At 43.2% G+C, this 27,915-nt stretch overlaps 1 long non-coding RNA gene across 2 annotated transcripts in view; it reads right to left on the bottom strand.

Moving 5' to 3' along the window:
• Nucleotides 1–14,053: 14,053 nt before the first annotated feature.
• LOC103658908 overlaps nucleotides 14,054–27,915 on the bottom strand; it is a 251,229-nt gene continuing 237,367 nt past the window's right edge. For both annotated transcript variants that reach the window (XR_005838556.1, XR_567333.2), the window contains 2 exons: nucleotides 23,642–23,746; nucleotides 14,054–14,279 (listed from right to left, as the gene is read on the bottom strand). This is a non-coding gene — a long non-coding RNA (uncharacterized LOC103658908). The remainder of the gene's footprint in view (nucleotides 14,280–23,641; nucleotides 23,747–27,915) is intronic.

The raw sequence follows: 27,915 nt of genomic DNA, 5'->3' as shown, positions 1-27,915 counted from the left end.
AATCAAGATGGCTCCCAGGGCGAGGAGAGATCGCTGAGCTCCAGAGGATACTCACCCACGTTTACGGAGAAGGTGGAGGACGAGGAGGAGAATCTTAGTATCACCCCATAAGATGGGGCCCCTGCCTACTTGTCCCGTATCCTCAGTGGCCATTTCCTCTCACATGCACCCACCACCTGGTGTGCTGAACGATCTTCAGTTCCTGAAATGTGAGATGGAAACAGCTCCACATCTTTGCACACACACTCTGTCTAGAACAACCCTCCCCACCCAGCCAATTCCACTTTACCCTCCCAAGTTTCAGTGTGAAGGCCACACTGATAGGTGCCTTTCTTCTGGGCTTCCAAAACTTACCCCAACCAGTGCACTCATCACTCTGTTGTAATTGTTTACTTTTCTTTCTTCCTTGTGATTTTATCAGTTCCCTTAGAGCTGACCAAACAAATAAAATAAATAAATTAAAAAGTCTTTCGTCTTTATATTCCCAGGGTGAACCACGTCTTTAGTCTCCATATTCCCAGAGCTCATTTCAGAGCCCACCACATAGAGGTGCTTAATCAACCCAGCTTCACTTTCTCCTTGGGGAACACTACATAGCCCTTATTAATGGAGCAAGGGTGGGTTTGTTTACTTTCCCAACACCTCTGGAGCAGAGCAGACTTTTCTTATTCCAGTTTGTTTAGTTGACTTGGGCAGATTATAACTACTTTGCCTGAAATCACCTGGCTTCCAAGTGGCAAAGCAAGAAATGAAATCTCTTCCGATNCTTAGCCCAGTGCTCTTCCTCTTTAACCCCAGGTTTACGATGGATTTATTTAACTTTTAATGCCCTTGCCTGATTCCAGCAGAGAATTTATTCAGCAGATTATGCACCAACCTTATGTCAGGTACTGTTCTTCAGTTTAAGAATATAGGGATGCATAAGACAGATCAAGTGAGCATTAGATGATAAACAGTAAGTTTTAATCTATTTATTCACAAATGAAATACTTAGCATTGCTATGTGCACTATTTTATATGTTTTTCATTTATAGACAAAGAAACTGAAGCCCAAAGAGGTGAAATAATTTGGCCAAGGTCACACAACTAGAAAGTGGTCAAGTTGGAATATGAACACAGTCTGGTTCCCAAGTCCATGTTCTTAACCACTCTCCTGCAGGCTGCTGATATAGAATGTTCTATAATGTGAGGTCACAACAAATGTTCTAAAATCAGTAACGCAGGGTAGGAGGCAAAGGACTAGAGGATGCTGCTTTAGCCATGATGGCCAGAGAAGCCTATCTGCAGAGGTGACACTGGAGCAGAGGGAAAGAGTGAGACTTGGAGGGCAAGAACTTGGCAGGAAGAGGGAACAGCAGGTGCAAAAGCTCTGAGATAGGTAAGCGCTTGGGGAGCACAAGGAACAGCAGAGAGGCCGGTGTGAACAGGGAGAAGAGTGATGGCAGATGTATCAGAGAGGGATCAGGAGCAAAATGAGAGAGATTTTGCTTTTTTTTTTTTTTTTTTTGGCCATAAAAAAGAGTTTGGATTTTATTTTACTATGATTTGTGGGAGCTTATAGAATTACATGTGAAAACAATAGGAAAAACAAAATCATAAGATTTAAAAATTGTGCCACACCAAGGGAAAAATTAGATATAAAATGTAGACCTTATATTTTGCCTGTCAATGCAGGTCATATACTTTGCTACCAGCATCAGGCTACAAATTTCACCCTGAGTTTCCTTATGGCCATTGCAAAATAGGGAAATGTGGACAGTTCCGTGATGCATAGTATCGAAAGATTAAAGAAAAAAGTAAGATGTTGGTTAGAATCACACCTATTCCTAGTACTGAGACTTTAGGGTGTTCTCTAGAATCCTGATCAAAAGCGAAGTTAATGCATTTTGTAGCTAAACAGAGGTATTTTTTAATTTCAATGACATGTACAAAGTTTTACTGATTTGCCCATGGTGGACACATTGAAACTGAACATGAAAATCTTCCTGTATTTCTCTATATACAACAATTGCAGTCTACATAATTTGCAAAGATCATATTTTGAGGCTCAGAACTTGTCCATGGTGATAAAATATTTGATTCAAGACATGGTTGGTTACATGGTTTAGGTCAATCCAAGGGTAGGGGGTGAGAGGCAGCATGGTCAGTCTTCTCACACTGTCATTAGGATGGTTGACAAAAAGAAGGAGACCACAGAATGGCCCCCTAGAGGCCAGGCCAAGCCAAGGTGTTTCTCATTTCTGGCACATAAGAAGAGAAAGTAATTTGCTCTTTTATTGTATTCTCTTGACAATCATCACTGCAAACCAATTTTTTTCCCCTGCTTACTAAAAAAATGGAAAAAACAGGCAGATTGGTTAATGAAGCCATGAGGGGGAAGTTTCTCTACGAACCCGTGTGCTCATTAATACTCTAATACCTCCTGTGTTTTGAGCACTTACTCCATTCAGACAAATTCCAGTTTTTTCCATGCATTCCTAAGTAAAGCTCTTTACCTTCTGGAGGCAAGCACTTGATAGGATTTAATGGGACGAGGAGCCTCATAAGCCTTGGGTTGTGTGCTTTAATTAAGTCCCAAAGTTTTGACAGCGTAATAGAACATTTGAAAGCCATGTAAGTTGTTCAGGCTATTCAGAAACTGCATGATATTGTAATGCCAGAGTTCTAATGGTCCCTAGTGACTAAAAAAAGGCTAGGGACTTCATGGAGAACCTGGGATTATGCACAGAGGTGACCACTGATGACTGCTCCAAGAAAGAGAAAGAGAAAGGAACACGGGGCCATGAACACACCCACACTCTTGATCCAATCCCCTTCAGTTCCCTTTGACCCTTTGCATTGCCTGAGTCTCTGGTTCCCCCTTCATACGGTCTTGCTCTTCTCATGGAGGAGGGGGACTGACAAAAACATCACTGGGTTTGTTAGAAAGTCATGGAGCCTTTCCTGAGAGCAATTGCAGGAGCAGGAGAGGCAGGCACAACATTCAGAAAGAGCAAGTTGTGAGGAGGTGGGAAGTGTGGAGGACTCACCAAGAAAGTGGCAGAGATGGGAGGGAGAGAAATTGCATGGTGGTTTGAAGATGCAGTGGGGCGAGGGGCAAGTCTTTCTCCAAGATAGGGGAGACCAGCTGTGCATGGACTAAAGGGAGAGCACCAGAGGAGAAATGAAGAGCGAAGGCCGGAGTCAAGAAGGAGTGGGCAGCAGTCAGCTTTGGATTGGCCTTGAAAGGGAAACAAAGCACTTTAGAGACAGGTTTGACAGAAGAGGACCCAGGAGCTGTTATTTTGAGGAGGAAGGAACTCCTGCAGTCCATGCAGCCTCATTCTTCTCTGTAAAAATAGGATTGTGTGTGTGAAGGGGGAGGTCGCCAGCCACGAATGAGGGAGGAAAAGATAGACCGAAGGCTGGGGGAAAATAGGGAAAAGGCTGAGATGACTTCTGTCACATTGACACAGAGCTCTTAGGAAAGGTTCTCGGTCCAAATGTCGGGAGCTTGGACACTACTTGGGTAATGTTGAAAAATTGAGAAGAAAACTCAACCCTGGCTGAGTTAGAAGCAAGCAAGTGTCCTGTGCTTAAGGCTCAGATGTGAAGGGAGTGAGGGGGAAGAGAAGTCCTTAGCAGATTTGGAAAAAACCTCGACAAACATTAGCACCAGTCAAAAGCAAAAACAAACAAAAAGTAAGTTCCTAAACTTTCTAGCTATTCAAGTACATGATGCATTTCCCCCCAAATAATTGACTTCTTCTTCCATAAATATTTCTCACTCTATCTCTTCTGTTGTCCTACATTTAGTAAGTACCACTGGATCCCGGGCTGTGCGAGAGACTATTTCTAATAACATTCCTACATGTGTAGGGCACTTTCATATTCGATTTCTTATTTGATCCTCATGAAACCCCTTCCAGGACAACAGGAAGGGCAGTTATGTCCATCTCCATTTTACAGCTGAGGGAGGAGACGCAAGGGCTCAAGAAAGTGACTTCTAACCCTCCAGTTTGCTACGTGCTTCCCCAGTCCTGGCCTTCCTCTTCATAGCTCTATCACAGATGTAATTACTTACTTGTGTAGTTATTCACCCGAAGTCTGTCTTCCCTGCTAGACTGTAGCTCCCTGAGGGCAAACTGTGGGCGCCATTCACTGTCATCTTCCCAGTGAGTCCTGTTTAGCACAGAATCTTCAACATCTAGACATGTAATCAATCGGTAGATTTGCTAATGGAGGTGCCAATGGAATCTCTTTTTTTTAAATTTTTTTTTTATTATATTATGTTAGTCACCACACAATACATCCCTGTCAATGGAATCTCTTGAACAAATCCATTTCTTTAAAGAAATTTTACAATTTAAGGGCGCTTGTGAAATTGTATGAATTAAGATTCTTGGATTTTTAACATTTCCTCCAATATTTTACAAACTTAGTCTAACAATAAATCTGACATGTTCTGACATCTATGTAGTAGATAGTCAACAATTTTTGTTGTGGTTGAAGAGTAGTTATGTAGGTGAAAGAGTCAAAACCTGAGCCTAAGTGTTCTGACTGCAAGTTCACATTCATTCTACCCTTCCCTGCTTCCCCAGTATAACCAGAACAGTGCCTGGAACATCATAGAAGATCAATAGATTGAATGAATCAATGAACTAGTATCACTTGCTATGGGATTAATGTCTGTGCCATATAACTGTTTGCTGGTTTGTTGATCTACCAGTCATTGGAGATCTACCAGTGACACCTGTGATATTGAAAGCGCCTTGTCATATAGCCAAGAATGATTTTGTTTGTAGTAGAAAAATAAGAAAAATAAGGAACTGACAAAGATAATAATCAAAATGGAACCAGAGAGCTGGTAAGTCTTCCCTCACCAGGGACATCATTAACTGAAGGAGAAGACTTTTGTTATCTTTGTTTCCCTTTTTGACATTAGAGAAATAAGAAAATGAATGTCCTTTTAAAAATTTCCATAGCATACAATGGATTATTGTGCAGCTGAAAAAAAATCACTAGACTAAACTTCTGAGGCTTGCCATACTTTCCCCAGTTAGCCTGGGTTTGCCCCTATTTACTCCCTGGCCTCAGTTTCCTCATCTACAGAATGGGGATGCTGATATTGGCATTACCTGCCTCTCTGGATCAAATGAGATGGATGTTTACTAGAGGCTGTCTTTTACCTAGCTTGGTTGCACCTGAAAGGATGACGTGTTAACTAAAAAGTTCTGTTATGTCAAAGAATCATAGAAAAGGATAAATATATACTATAGATACTTTATTTTGGTCTAATACACATACCTGTACATTCACTGACCAAGCTTTGCTCTAGGACATAGGCCTCTTCTTTCAGTGTGGATTTGTTGATGGGGTTTTCCTATGGTCTTTCTTGCTCAAATCCATTTTCTTTTCTTTCTATTTTTCTTTTTCTTTTTTTGGATTATTTATTTATTTATTTGCGAGGAGAGAGAGAACGAGCTTGCGTGCACACATGTGCAACCATGAACGGGAGGGAGAGACACAGGGAGAGGGAGAAGCAGACTCCCCACCAAGCAAGGAGCCCAATGCAGGGGCCCCATCCCAGGACCCTGAGATCATGACCTGAGCTGAAGGCAGATGCTTAACCGACTGAGCCACTCAGGTGCCCCTCATATCCATTTCTTTAAGGAAGTTACAACTGAAAGACCCTTGTAAAATTATATAAATTGAGATTCCTGAATTTTTAAAACATTTTCACCAGATATTTTACAGTGATCTTACCCAAATTTAATTTGACAGCACAATTATTTTTAGCAACTCACTTTATGAAGTATTTCCAAATCGTTCAGCTCTTTTTATGGAAACAACTCTCTGCCTCTTTACATTCATAGCTCATCTGCTTTAAATAAATTAATTTAAATTAGTATAAGTGCTAATATAAATTTATTCAAGTATAACTGCTAAAAATAAATCTAGAAATAACTGCAACTCTGTTATTATGCCACACAACTGGTAGGAGCAGAGGCTCGTGGGCATATTAGAGCAGTAGCTTTCAAACTATGTGAATGTCCGTCCAGAGTGAGAAAGTCTCAGTACATACACACATGCACACACATGCAAACACACACCCTCATACAAATACAAACACACACATGCCCCTCAAACATGAATTTCAGAAAACACAGCTTATCCTTACAATGTGTCATGTGCTTTGATTTTTTTTTCGATCTATTTTACTCCTCTTTTGTTTTTAAATTCTGGGAGCAAACTACTAAATCATGTTGATGTCCCGCTCATGGAGCTCAGCCTGGAGTTTGCAAAGACCTTGTGCTAGAGAGTCAGTTTCTAGTCTGGAGCGTTGGGTATGCTGTGGTTCTTAGCCAGCACGTTTTATGGAAGGAATGGAGAGGGTCAGTGGGCCTGGCAAGCGGATGGAGTGGAGATTGGTTAGGAAAGTTTCTAGTATACATGGAAACGCTTTATAATTGTATAAGGAGCTCTGCCAGTGTAAGGGTTGAAGGCAGGCTTGGATTTCCTCTCAATCAGGGCTCCCTGGTAGTTGTTCTTAATCCCCATGCCAGATCCCCCAGTGGTCCCAGATAACAGGATAGGCGATGGATTTCCGAGGGGCGTCCTCTCAGGGTAGTGGAAGCCAATCCCAATATACGCGGTGTGCTCTCGGCCAGGCGATGGAGAGACCGAGGACAGCGCAGGAGACGGTGACCGCCACTGTGTGAGCTGCAGTGATGTGTCACACTCCTCCTCTTGCACACAGCGGCTCAGAGGCAGACAGGATGACTGTATGTCACCTGCTGAGAGGACTGTCAGCTCAGCCAGGGCCACTAGCAGACCATTCACCTTGAAACCTGAGAACTTGTCTGTCCTGATGGGAATGATCATTCAGCTGTTTGCAGAGGAAACCATGAAAGTCTCCTCTGGGATCAGAGATGAAACCTGAAATGGAAATACTAGAAAGGCGAAAAGACAAAGAAACGATCCCAGGCTGCAGTCGCCCACGCGAACCAGACAGGAGTCGTCCAACTTCCAGGCTGTCGGAAGAGCTCTGAAGGGTTTATCAACTTTGGGGTGCTATACAGACATAAGCACTTTTCACTCCCAATTTCATTGTTTGGCACTCTGAAAAGATATGCCCTGGAAATGTTCATTCCCATCTCAACAAGGCTTTTGACACCTGACAAAACGTGAAACCCATCGTCAGCTGAGGCCTCCTTGCCCGTTGATGTCCGGATATGAAGGGCTGGGAACTCCATCCCACACTCTGTGGCCTGTCAAGGACTTCCTTTTACATCTCTATGAATTCTAAAAAGTTAGGGCATCATTCTTTTGGCTACGAGGGCTTCTCAACCTAATTGTTGAGTTAAGTGTATCCATATTCGTGACCATGTTGACCCAGATGTACAATGAGCCTTTCCTTAATCGCCACAAAAACCTGCTCGCACACGCTTTTGTGAGCAGCAGACACAACAGGAGGCTTGAGGAGGCAGAAGGGGGTTTCACTGGAGCAGGTAACCGTGTACAATAAATTATTAGGTGATCTCATTCTTACATTTTTGCCCTCTCTTCCCTGTCTTCCACCCACCCCCAGGCATTTTTTCAGGACTTCTTGATTCCATATGCTGCCTACAGCCTCACATTATCTTGCAAGCCTCTCCGTGCCTTTCCACGCCCAGGAAACCTACCTATTTTTCTCTCCCTCTATTAATCAGAGCACTTCCATTCTCTTTGAGCCTTATCACCAGACTCAGCTCCAGTCCTCACCTTGGCAAATCCAAATCACACCCAGTATTCAATGGTGGAAGAAAAATAGGGTAATCGCAATAAAAATATTTCATTTAGGAAAGGGAAAAAATAAAACAACATACAGTGGCCACTATTGAAAACTGGTGCTATCTCATGCGGGACAAGAATAGCCCGTCCTGGCTGCCCTGCCAGTGGAGTGCGCCATGGGAGCAGTCGGTTTGGCCACCCCCAGCTCTGCTCTCTGGAAGGCCCTCTCCTGTACACTGCCCACCATGGGAGCGGATCTTAGAGAAGAGGTTCCGGAACCTTCCAAAGGCTGCATTCACTCCTGTGGCAGCCCACCTTGTGCGTGTGGGGGTTTGGGACCGCTCATCTTACGGTCTGAGCAATTACAAGCATTTGAATGCCAAGCTCAGGTTTCTTTGGCAATTCAAGTTGCTTCGAGCTATCTATCCATTATCTTAGCTAATAATAATCGGAGCGTCTAAAACAGTTGCTGATGTTCAGGCACTCTTCTGAACTCCTTACATGTATTATTTTTTTTAAGATTTATTTATTTATTTTAGAGAGGGGGAGGGGCAGAGGGCAAGGGATAAAGAATCTCAAGCAGACTCTGCTGCTGAGGGCAGAGCCCGACGTGGGGCTCAATCCCATGACCCTGAGATCACAACCTGAGCACAAACTGAGTTGGACGCTCATCCAGCTTGGCCACCTAGGTGCCTCTTAAGGCTTGAGCTTTGATAGGAATATAGTTTAAATCTCAAGATAAAATAGGCACACTGGCCATGAACGACTGAATTACACTGCATTAACCAACACCTCTAAAACCTCTGTGGCTGATAACTACTAAGATTTATTTCTTCCTCATGTTTCATGACCCTCGGTGGTCAGCAGGGATACTTCCAAACATCCTCCATGCTCGGGAATCCAGGCTGATAGAGAAGCCGGCATCTTGAACATTGTTGGTTGCTATGTGCGGGCAAGGAATGTTCTGGAAAATCTTGCACCAGCATTAAGTGCTCAACACTACTCAAAATTTATTGGCCAGAATAGGTAGATCACGTGGCTCCACCTAATCACAGGGGCCATAAAATTCAATTCTAACATATGTCTGGAAGGCAAAGAGCTGCAAATTTTGGGTGAGTTACCAATGCCTACAAGGCTAAAGTTTGTCACCACATTGCAGGGCTTACCAACTTTCTAGCCAGGAGAATGGGAAGCCTCAGCACTCCATCTTCCATCCTGACTTAACCAGGTTCATCTTTTAGGTTTAATCCCTTGTGACTCCCCACCTCTAGGTGTCAGTATCTGCAGTATTCAGAATTCATTTGATTGCAAGTAACGGAAAAGTATTGCAAGTTGGCTTTTGAAAATATGGGATTTTTTTTTTTACACTATTAAGAAATGTAAAGCTGTGTTGCACTTTGGACATATCTGGAGCCAGCAGTTCAAATGATATCTCTATGATGCTTTCTCCAATTTTTTTTTTTTTTGGCTTTGCTTTTCTTTATATTGGTTTCTTTCCCAAGAAGGATTTTTTATAGGGTGACCGAAAAAGGCAACCACAGCCCTAGGCTTACATACTATCAGTTTTGCAATCCTCGAGGAGAGTGTGCACTGATTTTCCAGAAGCATTGGCAAGAGTCACTGGTCCAGCTTAGGACACATACACATCACCTACCTTCGGCCAAGGAAATATGGTACTCTGATTGGCATTTCTGAGTCTCATGCCCAACCCCAACCCTAGAAGGAGATGAGTTCCACCAGGACCTTATAGGCCAAGAAGAGGGGAAGAATAGCTGCCGAGAGAAAAAAAAATACATGACAGGTAAAAACAATAGATATTCACTACAATTATTTGCCATTCGTATCCCCATTTTCTGGTTGAAGAAACTGAGACTTGCTACAATTAGATGTTATGTTCATCGCTCTTTTATGGTGAGGATATTGAGACTTTACAAGATTAAGTAGCAGGTCTTAGATCATGCAGTGGTATTCATGCAGTGAGTTCAAACTCATCTGGTTACAAATGACATTTGATTATTTGCTGTGCTCGGTTGCCTGCTATGCATTCCTATTACTAATCTAATAAGAAATGTATGACAAAAATGTAGCATGAGCTTTTGAATGTTTAAGGAAAAAAATTAGATCTACAGTATTTCTTAATATTATTTAGAAAATGTTGATGAAAAACAGGACTACATAATATGATAGGAATCCCCAAGCTATCTAAATCTTTCTACAAATAGAAAAAAAACCAACGATTTTTTTAAGTTCATGATCTCCTTTAGAAAAATTAAATGGTGAAAATGAGTTAATTGATAAATACAAATTCCTTTTCAGAAAGGACACAGATTTAATATAAAATAATTGCCTCTTTATGACTGATTTATCTTAAGCCTGACTGCATTTAAATTATATCTTGCCCTTATTCAGACCTTATCTAGGGAAATAAATGAACCTTTCATTCTGGAAGGAGATAGAATGGAGAATGCCCCATGAGGAGACAAAGAAGAAATAGTCTGAGTTCTTAAAAGATGGATTGAGATCCTTTTCTTCCCTCCTGGTTGGTGAGGAAGACATACATATCCCACTGCAATAAATCGTGAGTCACTTATAAAACAGTCCCTTATAATGTAGATCTATTAGGAATGCCTCCCCTATCCCCCAGAGCCCACCACGGCTGTCTTGTCCATTCTGAGCCTCCTCTGGAAGGCTGATGAGCAGTTATCTCCCCCAGGGCCCATGGAGACACCATTGTGGTTGTTGTCTGTTGAGACAGGGTGCAGCTTGCTCAGCTCCTAAGACTCCATTCTCCTGCTGAGTATTTTCCTTTGAAGTAAAATATGTGACATTCTAGACTTTGGGCCCTTCTCCCCAGGAAAATGGAAAGCAAACACTGAGACAGTCGCTCAAATCCTTCAAGGCCAAATAGCTCCAACTGAGGCAGAAAGGATGGGGAGGGATGGGGGAGGTGCAGAATATCTGTTATTCTAGCTCTCTGCTTGAACAGTCCAAAGTTACAGGACAATTGCTGATGCACCACTTTGTATATATCGACCTAGACAAGTTTATATTTTCAATTAGATGGGCTCACTTATCTCATACAATTACATTGTACAAAATAGAGGCAAGACAGGCAGCATTATCAAATCTGGGGACCACTTGGGTTAAGTCTCTTTCCTTCCCTTTGTGAAAAGCTGAGTGTTTACAAATATGCCGCTCGGGGCTAGGTCTCAGAAGGGCTGTAGATGGCACACCCGAGGCTGGGCAAGTAGTTGTTGTAACCAACATGGCATCCACTGGTGACCTTGATGAGAGTCTTTCCCACAGGTTGGTGGGGGTGAAATCCTGGTTGGAGGGGATTTGAAAGAAAATGAGAGGAGCTGAAATGAACACTGACAGTAGAGACATCTCTTTCAAGGACTTTTGCTGTAACTAGGAGCAGAGAAATCTGACCATAGCTTGAGGGTGATATGAGATGAAGAAAGTGTTCTTTGCTTTGTTTTATAGTGAATGAGATTGTGGTAGGGTTGTATGCTGATGGGAACAATCCAGTATAGAGAGAGAGAGGCTGATCCTTGAGTAAAAAGAGGAGATTGCTATCTGCATCCTTAAGTAGAAAGAAGGAGTAACACCTAGTACACAGGTGAAGAGATCAACCTTGGACAGTTCACTCATCCTAGCCAGAGGGCACATGGCACCCACAGTATAAGTGTGAGGAGATGGAAGAACATGGTAATAGTAACTAGTGAATGTTTTCTTCAGATTACTTCAGTTTATTAGTGAAATAGAAAGTAAGGTATTTGGCTGAGATGAGGATGGGGGGGACATTGGAATTTGAGGAGGGAGGAAAAAATATGAAATAGTCATGAGGTTGAATGTCAGAATGAATGACCTAAATGAACAATCCAAAGAAGCCTGTTTCTGGATTGTTAAGTGATAAACTTAAACATGACCCCACAGATTAAGACTGTCAGTGCAGACTTTGAATTCTGATTGGACTTGTCATGTGGTGATGAAATAATGCCTGATGCACAGTGGGGGGAGGTCAACAGGAGGTGGGTTTAACCTTACAGTCTTTCAAATATTAAATAGTCTATAAAACAAAAATATTCTCAATTAAATAAAATAAAGACAGTCTCCCTAAACAAAGATATACCTGAAATAGTACTCTTTGGGAGATGCATTAAAGAAAAAAAAACATTTCAAGGGCTTGAGGAAAAATCATTGCAAGTTGAGAAACCGAAAGATAACGCAGCTTCCAAAGGAAGAAACATAATCTAACTCAGAAAGTTGTTTAAATGCTGGGAGACAAAGCCCATCAAGAATGCTTTTACAGTATAATTTTGGAAGTGCAGAAGGCATTAATATTTAAAGCAACATTTATAAATAAGCTTTAAACAAAGTTTTTTGACCCAACTTGCACACTCCCCTAGGATGGCGTTCGGGTGATGTATACTCCCTGAATTTGCACACCAAATGTTGTGTATATGAGTACATGCATATTTCTGGAAGTGAGCACGTAACTGCCACCAAATTCTCAAAATAGAGTCTGATTCCAAAAGACTGACTTCCCCCAAAAAAGGGAGTGGTCTACATCAGAAAACTTGCAATACAGGTGAATATTTCACCTCAGAAAATTTATGAAATGAAGATTTAGAAACAGTTTGGAATGGTAGGAAATACAATGTACTAGGAATCAAGAGTTTGGATTCTAGACTTGCACCTAATGGGCTGTCTGATTAATGGATGAGTTTCCTCATTGGTCAGGACATCAGCTTCCTCCTCCACAAGAGAAGGGAGCTAGAATACACTACCGCTAAGATCTCTTCCAGTTACAACATGGTAGGATTCCATGGACATATGCCACACTGCATGATTTTTGTTAACAAAAATAAGGACTGTCTTTATCTAAAATAAAGACTCTCGAAGAGCTTTGTGGCTCCTCCTGGATCCTCCTCTTCTTCTCCCAGTAAGTCAAAATGACAAACTACTAACTAAAAAGACATAACAAGGTACTATCTAGAGGATACCTTGGCTGAGATGGTAGTACTGACAATGAAGACACATCACCCTCTCAGATGCTGACCAAGAATTGATTTCTAAATATTTACATCTGACATAACAAAATGACGGAGGGGGTTTATTTTTCTAAGATTAAGGAAAGGTGAAGAGGCTGTGAATAAGAGTGTTTCCACAGGAGAAACATTTGAATTCCTCCTAATCCTAAAGCTTCTCCATAGAGTATATATTATAGCAGTGAATTTGATGATGGTGCATGGGTCTCTGTAAATCTCCACTGGGTCATCTGTTCCTACCATCTTAAAGCACACCTCGGGGGTGCCTGGGTGGCTCAGTCATTAAGCGTCTGCCTTCAGCTCAGGTCATGATCCCGGGGTCCTGGAATTGAGCCCTGCATTGGGCTCCCCACTCAGCGGGAAGCCTGCTTCTCCCTCTCCCACTCCCCCTGCTTGTGTTCCCTCTCTTGCTGTGTCTCTCTCTGTCAAATAAATAAAATCTTTAAAAATAAATAAATAAAGCACACCTCAGTTACTATGGAAGCCAGCCTCAAAGGTGGCCCCCAATGATCCTTGCTTCCTCATATTCATACCTTTATGTAAGCCCCTCCCATAATGCGTCAGGGTTTGATTTTGTGACCAATAGAGTACAGTAGGCTAGTTCATAAAGTAATTGCAGTTTTTGCTTCGGTCTTTTGGATGACTCCCACTGAAGGAAGCCACCTGCCAAGTCAGGCAGCTCTATGGAGACACCCATAGAGGAAGGGGAAGAAGCAAGATGTCCTGCCAATAGCCAGCACCAATTCACTAGTAATGTGAATAAGCCACTATCAAAGCAGATCCTCCAGCCCCAGTCAAGCCTTCAGATGACTGCAACCCCAACTGACATCTTCGTGATGTCCTGTATCTCATCAGAGACTCCAAGCCAAACCTTATCATACATGACAATTAATATAGTTCAAGGTATAGTCCTCTGTGTTCCTATGTTTCTGAATGAACAATGCTACTCCAGACCATCCAGAAACTTCCCAAAATGTGTGGTGAGAATAATATTTCTGACATATTAAACTAATGTATTAATTCCTGATAATCCCTAATTCCTAGTTGCCCCAACACCCCCTCCCACCCCAATTAAAACAAAAAAATCAATCACTTCATGGAAAAAGTAGAATCACTAAAGAACAGGCAAGCCATTGCTCAACTTGGAGTTTCCAAAAATATTTTTTTAAGTTTATAGGCACATGATAATCTGAAGGCATGTGCCAAAATGGTATATTGTTGCAGACAACAGAAACTGAATCTAAATAAGCTAAAAATAAATTTATAGGAGGGATATCTGGGAGCTGATAACATCCAGAGGCCGACTGAAGGAACAGATTCAGAAATCAGGCAAGAATCAGAGTTATCCAGGAACTTCGCATCTTTGCATGACCTAGGAGCCAGGAGTCTGCAAGAGCAGATTGGGTATCTGATCTCTCAGCTTTCATCAAACTCGTACCATGGCAGAACCTTGTGTCTGGTCGCATGGAGCACCTGGTCAAGAAAGGGGAAGGAGATTCTGACGTTAAGCAGCAAGGCAAAAAAATAATTGTCAGTAGATACCCACCCTTTTTATTTTTGCAGGAGCCAAACTTTGTTGTGAGAAGGAACAAAGAATGTTTTCCTAACTCCCAAAGCTGGTTCTTTACATATCATGGGCCAAGCCTGGTGGCATCTGATCATCAAGTTTCCTTGTCTAAATCAGGGACCGTGGAGGGAGGATTGTATCTATCAGGGAAGGAGAAAGAAAAAGGCTCATATGAATGAGGGAAAAGGGGAGGGGCAGCCTCTGAGAAAAGAAGACAACCAGGAGACCAGATTGGTGTTCTCCCTTCTCTATTCCTGTACCTAGAGGACTGGAACTTCAGCAGAGGACCCTAAGGTAGGCTTAAGGTCCTTCCAGATTAGGAAGCTATATTCGTCCTTTTCCTCCAGAATAGAGCCCTCCAGCTGGGTTCTCAGTAGGAACCACCAGCAGGCCTCAGAGAACCAGGAGAGGTAGGAGATGAGGGAACCATCAGGCTATGAAGAGCACCTGGCCACAGGTAGATACACCAGCTTCGGTCATCAAGCAACAGATTCAGCAAGTCCAAGAGAATCTCCCGATGCCAGGAGGATGCATGGGCTTCCCTTGCAACTATCCAAGACAACTCCTTGTGTGAGAGGAGGTAGGGAAAACCCTTGAGAGGAGGGAATGTATCCCCAAAGAGGCCATTATTATTATCAGAAGAGAATGTTGTAGCTTGAATTGAGAAGACTGAGTGTTTTCCATCATTAGCAGGAATGGAGCCTCATAAGTAAAAATATCTCTCCATTGAAGGCGCCCCCATGTCACAACTTTTGGTCTTATCTCTATGATGCTCTGAGCTTCTGCTCCTTTGCCTCAACTGACCCTAGCTCTCAATGCTCCAGATCTTTCCAGTGGGAGCTGGAGAAGGAAAAGGACTGTGAAGGGATCTTACTTTGAAAGCTACTGCAGTGAGTAGTCCAGGTGTGATATGTCACTGCCTTCATTATGACCTCATCTGAGGCCATAGCCAAAAAGTAACCAATCAGCAAATGTGGCTGAGTCTTCACGACAGCCACTGGGTCCTTTGCACCAACCTTCTGAGCCAAGCCCAGGCTCTGCTGTTCACACACTGGCTAACCCTGGGCAAACCCCCTCACAGTCTTGGCCTTGGCTTCCTCATTTTAAAAATAGGATGGAAGTGATAATGGTGGGGGATGGGTGGAGGATTTTGTTTCTTTTCATTTTTTTAGTTTCGTTTTCTTTGGTTTTTGATCTGGGCATGAGGCAATGGGGGAGAGGATGGGACCAGATTCGCTTTCCTCAAATGATTATCCAGCCATAAGATTCTAAGGCTTTACGTTACAGCATTTTCTCATGGGAATGCTGTAGCTCCCAGAGACCCCTGCACAATCTATACTTCAACTGATTTGTAAACATAACCTGAAAGATGTTCAGCAGATAGACCAAAGGCAAGAAAGCAATCCCTTAAACTCTAGCAGCTGATGGTCTTCACCAGTAGACCAATGAGGACATTCTTTGGTTCTAAGCATAGTTAACAAAAGCTGTTACCTATAGAAATGAGCACGGATTTCTTTTTAATAACTGGGCCCCCAGTAGCTGGTCTAGTGTAATCTCACAGACCAGAAAGGCCAACAAATTGAACCCTAATTGAGTATCCCACTGGGTGGCCCACCCTGTCAGCGGCACCCTACAATTTAGCAGCTGTAACAATGGCCAGCCAAGCTCGGCACTCAGGTCACAGCCCAATGCAAACAAGCTCATGGACTGTCTAAATCTTCTAAAGAAATAAAGACGAATGAAAATCAGCTGATGCTCAAACTAAAAAACAAACAAACAAAACAAAACAGGAGAAGGAGCAAGATAAAATATTTTATCATTTGTGACTAAACAAAGCCATGTAGGAAAATATTTTTGCTGTATCAATGGCTAGATTTAGTAGTGTGGTGTCTGTTTTAACCTTTTTTTTTTTTTTTTGCCAGTTCTCCCAAAGGTAGTTTTATTTTGCTGAAAAGGCAAAGAAAGGGGTTAGGAAAATTAGCATTAATTAAACTTTATTTCCCTTGGCCACGGGCCACACAGTTCAAATAAAGTGCAGCCTCTAGCCAAGTTCCCTCACAAGCAAAATTCGGAATGCATGGTTTAATTCACATATATTTTTGTTTTTCTGACAAGAAAACAGAGAGAAGAGGGGATAAGGATAGAAAAAGTAAGAAGATGAACAGGAAGTATGTCTTCTGTTTGGCTTCCTTTAATTTTCTGCTTTTAGAGGAAATTAGTGGGAAAGGAGGGGCAGAGCAGGATGCAAAGTTATATTTCAACCATATAAAAACATATGCAAGTATATAAATAAATACCATACATGTCGGTGAACGAAAGCTCCATTCTTCCAGTTAGGTCAAAACCCTTGGCGTTATCTTTGACCCCTACCTCACACATCCCCCTAGACTGCTTTCGAAATGGATCCAGATCCAATTGCTTCTCACCACTTCACCACTACTGCACTGGTCCAAGCCACTGTCATCTCTTCTGCACGATATCGGAATAGCCCCCTAAACTGGTCTCCATGTAGCTCTCCAAGAATTTGTTCCCCACTAAGTCTGATCTGGCTCCCTGTTCCTTCCATGACTTCATCTGCTGTTCTCCCCTTCACTCCTTCTGATCTAACCATGAGCTTGTCCTGAAGCATGCTAAGCATCTGTCACCTCAAGCCTTTGACAATTCATGCTCCCTGTGCCCAGAACATTCTTTCCCTGGATTTGTTTCGTGACTTGCTCCCGTATTCTTTCATGGCTCCACTGAAGGCCTCAAGTTACCAGAGAAGTCTTTCCAGACCACTCCATAAAATGGCAAATCTCTCTCTAGTACTCCATAGCTCTCATGCCCAGTTTTATTCATTTTTGTCCATTTTGTCCTTTATTTGCTTATTTATTATCAAAAGTTTCTCCCATTAGAATTTACACTCCTTGAGGTACTGTTTTTTTTTTTTATTGCTATATTCCCAATGCCTACAATGGTGCCTGGCATACAGTTGATGTTCAGTAAATATCAGTTGAATAAACAGATGAGTGAACACATAGGAAATGTGTGAAATAAAGTGAACATGTAGGAAAGAAGGTGAGGGAAGGTATGGGAGAGTGCAGAGAAAAAGAAAATACATGACCTCCAGATACGTCTCTTTAAGGTAGTAGTACGGGTAAACATTTCATACTTTTCTTAATTTTCCTAAATGTATAAATATAGATGTATTAATTCTGTAATGAAAATAGTTATCTGAAAACAGTTTTGTCAAATTTAAAATGTAGCTAAGATTTGAGAACAGAAAACAGAAATATAGGTTGGGGTTCTTTTAAATTAATGTTTCACAATTTTAGGAGAATGGACAAGTCAAAGAGTAGGAAGGGTTCTTGAGATAAAAGCCCAACTTGTCTCAATGGTACCATCCCCCACGGAGCTGTCTAAGCCGGACACGCAGGCCCCACACCACCTCACCTTGCATCCCCAGTCAGCAGTGCTGGCCATCCTCTAGGGCTGTCTTCCCTGCTTTCCATTCCCACCACCATCATTACCACAAACATCCAGGAGTCATTTTCATTTCTCACTCACATCCCACTCTAAAAGTCAATCAGATCCTCTCAATTTCTCCTCCTGCATCTTTCCTTCATCTATCTCTTCTTGTTCATCCACACGGTCATTGCCTTAGGGCAGGCAGTTCCGTATTCAACTCACTATACCTCATCCCTCCTCCTCAGGCAGCTTCCCCAGCAACCCCCTGTTGGACGGGCGTTCCTTAAAACACAAACAATCATCTCATTCTCCGTACATCTAAAATCCCCCAGCTTAGCACACGGAATCCCTTCTGGACCTGACCCTGCCTGACCCTCTATGAGGGTCACTGCCCTTCATTCCAGCCCAACCCACCTCCAGCACTAGTGGCTTTCCAAACTCCGGGGCCATCTCCTGCCTCCATTCCTTGAGCATGCCCATCTATTCTTGGAATGGCAATCCTTGGCCTACTTAATGGACACCTACCCTTTAAAACTTACCTCTCTTGCCACCTTCATTGGAAAGTTCTCACTGGCCCCCATTGATATAGATGCTATTCCTCTGGGTTTTCAAGGAAACATGTGCTCTGTTTCAGTCAATACTTTATTCATTGGGATCTTACATTAGACTGTTAACCTCCAAAGGGAGGAGCCCATGTCTTAGACTGAATATTCACTTTAACATTTGATTCAGCATTTCATATCTAATAGAAATTTAATAAGTAATTGCGAAAGGAAAGGGACAGGGGAGAGGGAAGTCAACTAGGTAATTAGATTGATTAGGACTATACATATGTTGAGAGAAAAATACATAAAATCTTAAGATCGTGTACACTAAGTCTCCTTCTGTGGATGTTTGCAAACCTTGGAGCTGAGATTTTTGAAGCAAATAGCATATGATTGTTAACAACAGACAGGCCATGTGGATTTCAATCTCAGTGGAGCCACTTGGAAGCACATTACTTAGCCAATTTGAACCTCAGTTTCCTTATCTAGTAAATGAGAAGGAGAATGTTGTTTCCTTGATAAAGCTGGTATGAGGTTAAATAGGATAATTCATGTAAAGGGCTCAGCACAGTGCCTGGAAGCTGTAAATGTTCAATAAATGTCATTAGTGATAACGATGATGATAATCATTAGGAAACAAAACACCAAAGGTTTTCAACAGAATAGTGAGAGGAGGTCCAATAATAAAACTATCCAATGTATCAAGCTTCAGTTGCAATCAATGGTATTTCAAAGGCCAGCCCCAAATCAAAAGCATCATATGAGGGCTTGGGGCTGCCAACAGCTGCTCTTTACAGTATACAAGCCAGCAGCACAAGAAAACACAGCGGGCTGTTCCAATTTTTCATGATTTAGCAGCAATCTCAAAGCCGTGTATTCAGAATGGTTCCACAGGATGGCAATGGATGTTATAGGAAATAAATTATTCTGGAATCAAATAAGATCATGAGATTTTGTAAACCAAGCCCAACGATGGTATTTTCTGCAAGGCTTCTCTGAGCATCTCTGAGGAGAGGATAGCAGGATTCGCCCAACATTTTTAATCCTGATGTCCCATGGTTTTCAGATCACTTCCTGAGACTTTTCAAAAATGCCCCAATTTTAGGAAAGTCCAAGGGTCTAGCATTTACCATCCCAGTTCAACTGGGAAAAAGGAAAAGAAGGAAGGCAGAGAAAAGAAAAGACCACAGAGTCTCCAGATAAGAGTATGGGTGAATATTTTATGCTTTTCTCAATTCTCCTAAATGTTTAAAATAGAAGTGTGTCAATTCTGTAATTACATAACAGATACCATTTGTCTTAAAGCAATTTTCTCAAATTTAAGATTTAGCTAAGATTTGAGAGCAGACAATGAATCAGGAGGTGGTGGTTGTTTTTAAGTCAATGTTTCAAATTTTAGGAGGAGAAATCTCCTGTGTGTTGTGAACTAACAGAAAGAGAGAAGGGCCTCGTTAATGAATGCAGAGTCCCAGACAATCCCGACACAGTAGACTCAGGGGTAAGAGGCACTCACTCAGAGACACCACAGAGGCTTGTGATCCCATCTGGGCCCCTTCCCTGGCTGTGGGCATCTGCTTGGACCTGGGGAGGGGAAGGCCGGTTTCAGCAGACACCTCCCTGGGCAGATCTCCAGGACTGAGCTAGGTTGGCACTGAGACTCCAGCGCACCTTGACCCTTTCCCCACCTCAACCCGCACAGCTTCCAGGAGGGCGCCTTCTGATGGCCTGGGGTCAGGCTACTCCAGGGCACTGAGTTCAGGCTGGGCCAGCAAAGGCCAAACCAGCCTCTCACTTCCATCACTGCTGTGGGGTTCAGCTCTTTCTCTTGTATTCATTTGCTTTCAAGTATATCTGGTAACTCTGTAAGTTTCTCCCTTTCATTCCAAATTGGTTTCCTGTCATTTTTATGAGAAAGAATTTATTGGTGCTTTAAAAATATATAAAAATGTCTTTGTGCCTAAATCTTTCCTTAACAGACTTCTTTACAATGTTTGTTCTCTATCCTGTGTCTTGTCTTTTTTTTCCCCCCCTTTTCTGAATTCGGTGCTTCTGAGCCCAGCTAAATGGAAGCAGATCTGGTAAAGGCTGGCATGCAGATGGGGTGGGGGCAGCCAGGCCCTGGGGTGGCTGAGCCGAGAGCTACTACCCCTCGCTAAAGTCTATTACTCACTCAGGCACTCGGCAAGACTCTTCCCCCAGGCAGTCCGTCCCCCTGCTTCTCTGAATAACATACACACCACACAGGGAGCCGTCACTTACACAAACAGCCGTGAGCACCTTCAGCCTGCTGTTAGGCTCCTAAGAATGCAGATGCCCTGGAGAGGTGGGAAGGGAAATGCCTGCTCATGGTCTGAGCCTCCGTCTGCGGGCCTCACAGGTGCTTTTCCTGCAGGGAAAGTGTCAGGGGCCATCTGGAACCAGGGCTGCCTGCCCGCCTCCTAGGTAAGGGACCTGCACTTTGCCCGTGCAAAGCAAGAGGCCTGCTCTGGATCAGGGCAAGCGGTGGGTCCAACACTGGTGCAGGGGCCGGGTGTGTGTGTGTGGGGGGGGGGGGGTTGAAGGGAGTGCGTGCCCGTGAGCACCTGCCATGTCCACTCCTCATCTCGTTCAGGGAGACCTGGCGACGATTTCAGAGAGAGAGGGTGCAGGGTACAGCATGCTCCCTGGTCCCACCCAGACACCACACACTCGTATTTACTGAAGGCTCCTGGAAAGAAATGTGTAAGGTAGGCTTAAAATTTTTTTGATAAATGTAGGGGAAATGCCTCCCATAGGACTAAGTGGAAAAGACTGGTGTGCAGAATTGTACATAGCACAATTCTAACTGTCAAAAAAGGATAGCCCTCCAATGTGCATGTGAAAGGCAGGAATGGATAAAGCACGAAGGCTTCCGCTATTCAGTGGGGTTATCAGTGCTATTTCTTTTCCCCTCACACATTTGCACATCTTCTAATTTTTCTACAGTGAGCATTCTCAGTTTTAGCAACAGAAATGTCACTTAAGCCATTTGTTTTAAAAATCTGCAAAACACTTTGTGTGTGACAAAGAGACAATTATGGGTAAGGCAGGTGTGTCTGTGTGTGGTTATATACATACACACCATGCACTTATATAAATAAATGTGAATAAATGTATACGCCCATGTGTGTCTATGACTCTGTGTGTGCATATATGAGATATGAGATAATCATGTAATAACATACATATAACACATAACATACATATCATGATTAACTTCAAAGACCCACAAATACAGACAAATGACCTGCTGGGAAACCCACAGAAATATGTCACACCCAGAAGGTCAACAACAGATAAGACAAAGGGCCACCCACTAGCTATAATAGGGTTTGTCTTCCATTTTCTGGGGTCAAGGGACTGTTGCAGAATAATCCATTTATTTTTTGTGAAGATGGCCACCTTTGACAGGATAAAATGGGGGAGGCCCTGCCTGGAGCAGAAGCTGTGTGCCACTGTAGTGACAGCGACCTTAATTGATATTTCTGCCCAGGGGCAGCTTCCCTCTCTTTGTCCTCCCAAGTGAGAAACTGCACTTTATAGGAGCGGAACAGGGCAGAGTAGGATGTTTTCTCTTGGGGCAGGGCAAGCCTGGGCCAGATACAAAGGACCTTATGTGCTCTGCTGGCACGGCTGCCCTCCCCGGCCTATTCTGCCAGTCACGGACACTGCTCCCTCTAACAGTACCCCTTGTGCTGTGTGGCCTCCGAGGGTCCTCCATGGGGAAGAGCCTTAGGAATGCCTCGGCCGGCAGCCTGAAACACTCATCCTCCACCTGAGAGTTCTCAGGACTTGCACCTCAGCGCATGTCCTGCTCTCACACTGATGGCTCTGTGTAGAGCAGGGCAGAACCTATAAGAGAGGAAGGGCTTCAGGGCGGCTCAGTCAGTTGAGCGTTCAACTCTTGCTTTCGGCTCAGGTCATGATCTCAGGGTCATGAGATCAAGCCCCACATCAGGCTCTGCACTCAGAGGGGTGTCTGCTTGAAATTCTCTCTCTCCCTCTCCCTTTGACCCATCCCCTGCTCATGTGCGCACTCTCTCTCTCTCTCTAAAATAAATAAATAAATCTTTAAAAAAAAGAGAGTTAGAAGAAGAGCTTCATTATGTATGACCTAATCCTTAAAGATATGGAAGGTTGGGTCCCAAAGGAAAGGGAAAATCTAGATATCTGAATTTTCTCCCTGGAGTTTCTGCACCCCTTTGGAGTTCTTAAAATTTGGTCCCACCTTTGGTATTACCCGTGAGGGAATGGCACTCCTCATAAATCACATGTCAAACAGTTATTCCAAATATTTTCTTTAGAGAGCTTTTGTTATTTTTCTACAAGGTTAGTCCTTGTAGGATAATGTTGGTTTGTGTTTGTGTGTGTGTGTGTGTGTATGGTTAAGGAAGAGAGTTGGTCATTCCAACAACTCTCCAGCAGCATGGAGGCTTGCAGCAGGTGCTGGGTGATATCTGGAAGACTTTTAGCCCATCCATCTGTTCAGTCATTTGTTTTGTTCATTCAGAACATGTAATTCAAAGACTGGTTGTAACTAGATGCATAGTGAGCTGGAAATCAAAGTTATAGTCAAAAGATATGTTTACTTTCTGCTCTATGAAGTACTATATAGCCCTTTGTTACTAGCACAGTAATTCATTATAAATATTTCAATAAAAAAAAATAAGTACTAGGCCTTCTGGCCAAAATTTAAATCAGAGCAGGCCCAATGAAAAGTCTTAGTCTTTGTCAGGACTCTAGGTAATGAGAAAGAGTAACCCAATTTCATCTAGCTTACACCAGAGAGTCCGTCAGTTCCCATAACTGGGGGGTCTAGGGTTATGGGATTTAAAAAGTCAGGTTCTGCAGGATCCAGGGGCTTGGATGACATATAAGGTCAGTCGTTAGTCTCTTTCTCTCTCTCTCTTCCTGTGGCTCTTTCTCTACAAATGGAAAGATAGTCCAGGCAGCTCAAAGACCATATCCTAATGGCTATTATTCCAAATTGAAGAGGCGTACACACTCTTTCTCGCATCTACATAGAAAGTCTCAAGAAAGATGGCCATTTCAAAGCTAATCCCTCTGGCTTGGGAAGAGAGGGCTTGGCCTGGCCCATCAGGATCACATGCCCCCTCTGCACAGGGGGGCACAGAGTGCCTGTGGAGTGGGGTGGGGTGCTGTGTAGCGGGATGCAATTTTAGTATTTGTAGATCTATCAGGATCCCATGGAATAGGGGAGGCATGGTTCCCTAAAGGAAAGAGTGAGGTGTGCTTACCTGAAGGAGGGGAAAGGAATACCAGATGGACAAATGGTTTCTCAAAGCATCACTGTAAAGTGTGTCTGAAAAGGAATTGATCCTGTTTGAAATACTTTCAGGAAACTAAAAATGAGAACAGAGAAAAAACCAAGATTATTCGACAGCATTGAATAGAATATTATTAAGGACATATCTCAACTCAAGAGAGTTTGCTTCAAAAGATACCTTCACAGTGAAAATCTAGGGATGATGGCATCTTGATTAAAATGTTTGTTTTCGTAAAACAGAATCCAAACAGCCTCAGAATCAAAACAACTTTTCCTGGAACTGAGGTATTTTTCCCCCAAAGAAGTCCAAATTTAATTAAGATGGGATAAACAGCATCTGGACATTCCTGATCTTATATCTTGACATAATTTAGCCTCAGAGGCAGTCATGTGTTCTTAGAACATGATCCTTCCTTTCCTCCTGATGGGCTTTGTCCTTGGGTAGGAGAGAGGGGAGAGGTTGCTAGAATTTGTCCCACACCATTCACCATCACGCATCTTCTCCACTTAAGGGGGCTCTGGCAGAAGCAGAGAGAAGCTCAGTACTTCATGAAGCTATTCGAAAGGCTCTTCAAAGTCATAGGGCTCTGAAGGGGACTGTCTGTCACCAACTAACTCTGGCGGTCCTGCTTTACACAGTTTATGACTTCTAGTCTCTTTCCATCAGTTATCCTGTTTTATGGCTGCAAATAAGATAAATTGCATTCCCTCCCTCCCTCCTTCTCTCTCTCTCTTTCTCACTTACTCTCTCTCAGTGTCTCCCCCCCGATCCCTCCCTCCGTCCATTAGGGTCACAGATTAGAGGATTCACTGTTCATCTGTAAACCAAAATAGATCATTCCACAGCCTCATGCTCTCTCAGACCTCTTGTAACCTCCCTCAGTAACAACTTCTGCAGGCAGAATTCCAGAGTCTGTCTCCGAGGGCAGGAGACTGAGCTGGTGCCAGGATCAAAATGGGTTTGGCAAAGCTGTCTCCCTCAGAGATCTGTGATGAGACCAGTTTCCCTTCTGCTCCTGTGTGGGCAGTCTCCCCTCAGGTTTCAAGTCCCTCGGCTGTGTGACTTGGACAAGTCACTTCACCTCTCAGGGGTCACCTATAAAACGAGCAGACTAGACCAGGTGATTTCTGTGGCCCTTACACTTCTGACGCCCTGACTCCATATCCCACCCCCACGATTTAGGGGAGCTCTGTGCAACCGTAACTCTGTGTTGTCTCTCAGATAAAGGCCAGCCCTAACCTCACCCCGCCAGAGGGTATGTCTGCAATAGCAGGAACAAGAGCAAGGACAGACAGGGGGACAGGCATCAGCTATATTCAGATTAAAATTGGAAAGGTTAAGTCAGTAGCATCCTTAATAACGTGGCCATTTCTTTCTCCTTCTCCCCTCTGGGATTAAAGCTTGTGTGCTGACTTTTGAAAAATCAGTCATTAACGGCCAGGAAATGACTTCCCCATCCATCAGAACACTGCTCAGCCATGTTTCAGCTTTTCCCCCCTTTCCCTGTGTAATTATTCTCATCCACCACTGATTACAGTTTATAATAGCCATAATTCTCTCCGAATCAATCATTACTTTACTTTACCACAGGGTTACTGGTAGAAGCATGAGGGAATGCAGTACCCCCGGCTGGGTTTTATTTTTTGGAAATTGCCTGCTTTCGTCTGGATCTCATTTAATCATCTGGATGTTCAAAGAAAAGCTAAGATTTTAATTCAAAGGCATTTTTTTTCTACTTGACCTTAACTCTTCTTCTTCTTTTTTTTTTTTTAAGAGGAAATGATAGCTGGCTAAATAAGGCTGATAGTGTACAAAATCTGCCTGTGTTGTTGTTTGGAGTGATTGGTAGGGGACACAGTGGGGACTCTTGTCAGGAATTCATGTGCTTCTTTGGCACTTCAGCCACGTGAGTGCTGTTCGGGCTGTCCATCCTGCATGATTTCCTGAAAGGTTCAAGAACTGTCTCTTCCCTCCATGGACTAATTGGAGCCAACATTCTTATTGGGAGGAAACAAAGGGTTTTTTTCCTTATACATTCTGGGAGGTATGACAATCAGTCATTTACACCTTAGTGAGAATTTAAGGCAATTCAGTTTTATCCAGTATTTACCAGACTTACTATGTTCAATATACAGAGTCAGTGCTTTGGTGAGTTCAAAAAAAAAAAAAAAAATAGGATCTAGCCCTTGCATCCTGGAGCTCACATGGTGGCTAGAAGTGGTAGGAAGATAGACATATAAATAATCATTCATATTCCTCACGTGCACCTTGGATTTTGGGGGTACAAAGTGCAGCAGGAGAATGAGAAAAAGAGGCTACGTATACAGTACAGATCTTACAATTCCTAGAGGAAATGTGATCTGAGCTGAACTTTGGCAGAGGGCAAGGACTTGAACAAGCAGTCGTTCTAGGAGAGGACAGCAGAAATTAATCACAAAAGCCTGGTAAGGGAAGAGAGGGAGGAGGAGACCAAGGCCTGACAGGAAAGGCCTGGAAGGGTGGATGACCTGGGGCCATGGGGGTTGCCCAGTGGCTGGCTGGAGCATCTGGTAACCCCCAAGAAAGCTTTGGAGAACCATCCAGGCTCCTCTCTGAGAGGTCTAGAAATACTTGCCGAGGCAGCATTAGCAAAAACAAGAAGATGGGACAAGACATCACATAATTTAAAATATATTATTTGAAATGTGACCTCATGGCTAGTGAAATTTGGGACCTGCTGGTTAAAGTAACGAAAGGAGTAATTTTACGATATTGGACCCTCACCAAAAAAAATGTTCTCTCAAGCCCAGATAAAACCAGGTGGAAGTTGAAGCTCTAACAGAAGATGTTTTACTTAGAAATGTTTTAAATATTAGCATAGTATTTTGGAAGTGCTGGGTCAGCATCAGCAGCAGATGTTCTCCGAGCTATTCACACGAAGGAAGGATGTTCTTTGAACATCTGTGGTAGGAACGGGGGCAGCACCTTGGCCCTGGCATCCCTCCTTACTAGCACATGGTTGGTCTACTGGGGAGACCCATGATCTCTCATAGGGCCCCTCTTACCCTCATGTGCCATATTTGCCGTATATAGGAGACATGACGTAATTTATGCAGCAAAAGCCCAGGGGTCCTCAGTCTGGGGGAAAATATTCCAGGTAGCTGCTAATCTGGAAGTTATTTTCTTTCCCTAAACTGCCAGGGTGGTCCATATCAGTGGTTTCCAGCTTTCTTATTTCATGAGCCAGTAAATTTTTTTTTTTTTTTTTACATTGGGTGGTAATGGGGGGAAACATGGGTTTGCCTATTTATTCTTTTGCCAAGTCAGGGCATAAAATATAACCACTTTCAGCTCCTCTATTGTTTCACACCCACACAAAGCACATCTTGATATCAAAAACATAAGTAAACCATATTCTCAGCATAGAGGAGAGTCCTTTCAATTGAAAGCTTTGTTGAAGAAAACTTTCTCCGTTGTCCTTAACTTTTCTCATTTTGCAACAAAATGCTCAAAGATGCATCTTTGAAGGGCCTGGAGCCCCGGAGAAGTTCTGCTCTGCGGGAGCCCTCATGCTGCTAGAAGATAGCACAGAGAGACGAATGTGGGGCCACTTCACTGGACACACGTTGGGGGAAAGGAAAGAGACAACCTCATTTTCCGGCATTGTCCAAATCGATCAGGAAGCAAATCGGGACTTCATTGTCAACTCACGATGCAATGTTTGCAAACAGCAAACAAGTCTGTCCTCTCGGCTAATCTACCAGCCCTGCTGTGGCGGGATGCCCATTCTGCGAGGCTTTTTTGTGGACAAGGGTTTGTTGCACATAAAAGGCCGGCCGAGGACGCACGATTAGGGCAAGAATGTGTTAAAAGGGTGGAACAGAACCTGGCCAAAAGCATCTCCTTTTTAAGTCACTCTTGGCTAAGGTTTTCATTAATTCCCAGCTGAGGGCAGAGAGAGAGAGGACGGATGGCCAATAATAGTTATCACTGAATACCGACTGTGCACCAACCATGCCTGTGCGAACGCCGAATACCGACTCTGCTCCATGCAAAAACCTCGACAGCTACTCCCCCTTATCTAACCCTCAGGACAAGTTTATGAAAGAGGTGTTCAACGCAACTGTTTTTTAGTTGGAGAAAACAAGACTGAGTGAGGTTAGGTTCTTGGCCTCTGATTACACAGAGGTGGGAGCAGCACTCAAGTTTGCCTGAGCCAAGAGCACACTCTGGCCGCTGCGCCGAGACCCTTCTGGCTGGACTGG

This window comes from Ursus maritimus, unplaced genomic scaffold (assembly GCF_017311325.1).
Source record: "Ursus maritimus isolate PB19 unplaced genomic scaffold, ASM1731132v1 scaffold_3, whole genome shotgun sequence".
NCBI classification, from domain to species: Eukaryota; Metazoa; Chordata; class Mammalia; order Carnivora; family Ursidae; genus Ursus; species Ursus maritimus.
The sequence above is the reverse complement of the archived record's forward strand: the minus strand, read 5'-3'. Positions and strand labels throughout refer to the sequence as shown.